We start from the raw sequence: 3,904 nt of genomic DNA on the forward strand, positions 1-3,904 counted from the left end.
TGATTTGTCAGATTTAAACTTTCACAACAATTAATCCATCAACAAATCATTAATTTAGAAAAACAATATCTAACCATTTTTGTAACTCATAAGGCCACATAACATATCGATGCTCCAATACTTCAAAATTGTGTTGTGCAGTGGACGGCTGGTGGTCACACACGTCTCCGTAGACACAGACAGCTTCCTTCCAACTTTCCCTTCCTGCCAAAGGTTCATTTGTTGAATGTGCATAAAACAAACATCATTTGGACTGTGTGGCAAGAGCATTAAATATTGTTATATTCCTTAAATTCAGAATGAACAGTCCATAGTTAACATAGACCACTACCTGTGATGTATTATGCAACATACTTGGAATTTATTTTATTTCATGTAGTAAATAGCATTTTAAAAGTAGTCCAGCTGATCACATGCACTGATGGACATAGCTCTAATTTATACAGTCAACATCCGCGCCTGGTTATGTTCTAAGTAAACTAACGTTAGCCTGTTTGTAAAGTCCCCTGCGACGACTTTTGTTATGATTTGGTGCTATACAAATAAAAATTGAAATTGAATTGATTTACAGCCAGATCTGACCTCTCACCCTCATCTCTCCGAGTTTCTTCCCTGTCTCAGCTTCCTCTAAAGAATTTTCTTATGTCCATCTACATGAGTCAGTTGTGTTTGAGATGATCGGTATGACTTAAAAACTTAATCCCCATCGCATACAGTCCATGTCTTTCTCTTGTTTCGCGCTTGAATAAGTGGATTGCTGCGTGCGCGCTGCAGTGCAGAGCTACACTGTACATGGGGGGTATGGTACATCAGTGTTTGTGTGCACACCATCCTGTATGAGTCCTGACCACTACACCTCGGCTTGTATTTTGCTTTGACATTCAGGATTAGAAAATATCAATTATTTTCCTGTTATTATCAATCAAAATATGAGGAGAGCCCTCTCTGCAGGAGGCAGTGCAGAAGCACGGTGGAGGGAGGGACCTGGATATTATACTATCAAATTCTCTACCAAATCCACCCAATTCTCAAAGTTAAAGAGCCCAGCTTTAATGTGCAATGGGCCCTTATGCAGAATGATGACTGTTACTTTGGGTACAACAAGTATATTTGGATGGTGATACTTAAGTAACATTTTGAATGCACGGAGCATTTCTACACTGTAAAATATCTGCTTTTACTTGAGTAAATGATTAGAATACTTCTTCCACCACAACTAACAGCTAACGGCTACTTCCCTGTCGGAAGTAGGACGAGGTAAGAAGGTTAGGAGGATGTGTTTGAGTATTGGGATGCGGCCCGTCCTGTCAGGTAAACTATCTCTGAGTTGCTGTTAGACCATTAAACGGTATAAGTAACGAAATAAAGTAGAGATTTGTGGAGGAGGGATATAAACCGATGACGTATCTGTGCCCTGGACAGGTTTGGGAGCACAAGCCGCAGATTAAACCGTCAAACTTTCAACGCTTTTCATGTTCGCATCAGAGTAAGAACAAAGTTCCTGTTAGCGGCTAGCTTCGGTTAGCATCCCGCTGCTAGCTATCGGGTTATTTAACCCGGGTTACACTTTTGGCACCGTTCTCTGTCCGCTCAGTGGTCACAGTAACATGGTCCACAGTCAACACTTATTCATAAATGTGCTTTTACCGGCGACAATAAGAGCGGCTGTTTGCGTTACCCGGCTGCTACACCCAGTATTTACCTTAACGTCACAGTCAGAAGCTAACGCAAAGTTAACCGGAACTGGACTCAGCTGCAACGCTTTTAATTCGTCTTATCGGGTTTTACCAATGGGAACAGACCGACCGTTTCTACAACTGTTTGTTTAATCAGTGTTTTTAAAAGCGAGGAGTTCACATAGGGTACATTTCGTCAGTGGTACCTTTACTGTGACGTTTCATTACACTATGTGTTTTACTTACTGTGGATACTTAAGTAACAGTAATAATACCAACCTGTAAAATGCTACATTGCAAGTAAATGTCTTGCATTATACTCACAAAAATGTGCTTAAACTATTACAAGTAAAAGTACTCATACTACTGAAACTTTTATAACGTATAGCCTATATTTGTACTCACTGTTGGGTTGTTTAATTTAGAACAAAACAATGTTTTATTTGGATTTGTAAAATAAGAACCAAAGCTATAGAGTAAATGTAGTGCAATAAAAAGTACAGTTTTGAAATGAATAGAAGTATAAAGTAGCAGAAAACGGAACTACTCAAGTACTAGTACCTTAAAATTGTACTTGAGTACAGTACGCTTGGACAGATAGTGATACAACAGGCCCCTGAGCACAATCCCAGCTGACATTGGGTGAGAGGGTCCACCCCGGACAGTTCGCCAGTCTGTCACAGGGTGACACTAGACAAACAACTACACGTGCACACACTCACTCCTACGGGCAGTTTAGAGTCACCAGTCAACATAAGCTGCATGTCTTTGAACTGTGGGAGGAAGCTGGAGAGAACCCACGCAGGCACAGGGAGAACATGCAGACTCCGCACAGAAAGGCCCCGGGTCGGCTGAGATAAGACTTAAGATCAGTTTTATTGATCCTCACAGGATGTTGGATGTGAAAAAAGGTGTGACCTGTCATATAATTAGTTAAATTTACTTTGTCTCATTTGTGTTCTAGAGTTCGTTCATCTTCAATATGAGCACCAGAGAGCACACATATATTGTACATAAAATTGAAATCAAATAAATACTGTAATATAAAACCAATGTAAAAATGTAAATGACTAACTGAATGTTGAGTTAAATTTTCATGTCAAACTACATTTCCTAATGTTTTAGTCATGTGTTCATAAGGACACTGTGCATTTGTCAGTATTTCTGTAAATGTGTGGGTGTTGGTTTGTTTTCAGCTGCAGCAGTGATGCGAGGGTCAAAACAGACAAAATGCCACAAACATAAATGGCAGCACAATAATCAGGATGCAGGGAACAGGCTGCGCACATCAGTGCAAATGTACCACTAACAAAACGCTGCTTGTAACATTTCCGACACATGCAAAGCAACAGAAGGTCAAAAGTACAGGTATGTGCCAAAAAATTAGAATATCGAGGGAAAGTCCATTTATTTCAATAATTTGTTTCAAAAAGTGAAACTTGTATGTTATATCAGTTCACTGCACACAAAGTGAAATATTTCAAGCCTTTATTTGTTTCAATTTTGATGATTATGGATTAAAGACAAAAACACCCCCAAATCCAGTATTTCAAAAAATTAGAATGTTTCATGTGACCAATAAAAAAAGGATCTTAAACACATGCTGGCCTTCTGAAAAGTGTGTTAATGTACTGTATTATGTCCTCAGTACTTTGTTGGGCCTCCTTTTGCATTAATTACTGCATCAAAGCGGCGTGGCATGGAGGCGATCAGCCTTTGACACAGTTGAGGTGTTATGGTAGCCCAAGTTGCTTTGATATTGGCCTTCAGCTTGTCTGCATTTCAGGGTCTGTGTTCCCTCATCTTCCTCTTGACAATACACCAGAGATTTTCAATGGGGTTTAAGTCAGGTGAGTTTGCCGGCCAATCAAGTACAGTTATTCCATGGCTATTAAACCAGGTACTGGTAATTTTGGCTGTGTGGGCAGGTGCCAAATCCTGCTGGAAAATAAAATCTTCAGCTCGGCAGCGGGAAGCATGAAGTGCTCTAAAATTTCCTGGTAGACAGCTGCGTTGACTGTGGACTTGATAAAAGACAATGGATCCACACCAGCAGATGACATGGCTCCCCAAACCATCACTGACTGTGGAAACTTCACACTGGACTTTAAGCAGCTTGACTTTTGTGCCTCTCCGGTCTTCCTCCAGACTCTGGGACCTTGATTTCCAAATAAATGCAGAATATGCTTTCATCTGAAAACAGGACTTGGGACCACTGGGCAATAGAC

The 3,904-nt window shown here is 40.3% G+C and overlaps 1 protein-coding gene across 3 annotated transcripts in view; it reads left to right on the forward strand.

The window, feature by feature from the left end:
* Nucleotides 1-1,203: 1,203 nt before the first annotated feature.
* Nucleotides 1,204-3,904, forward strand: part of abcd1 (ATP-binding cassette, sub-family D (ALD), member 1) — a 21,943-nt gene continuing 19,242 nt past the window's right edge. The window contains exon 1 of one of the 3 annotated variants that reach the window (XM_020613812.1): nucleotides 1,204-1,257. The gene's annotated coding sequence lies outside the window, so the exon portion shown is untranslated. The other 2 variants (XM_020613810.1, XM_020613811.1) reach the window with 2 other exon arrangements.

Source organism: Monopterus albus, unplaced genomic scaffold (assembly GCF_001952655.1).
Source record: "Monopterus albus unplaced genomic scaffold, M_albus_1.0 scaffold138.1, whole genome shotgun sequence".
Taxonomy (NCBI): Eukaryota; Metazoa; Chordata; class Actinopteri; order Synbranchiformes; family Synbranchidae; genus Monopterus; species Monopterus albus.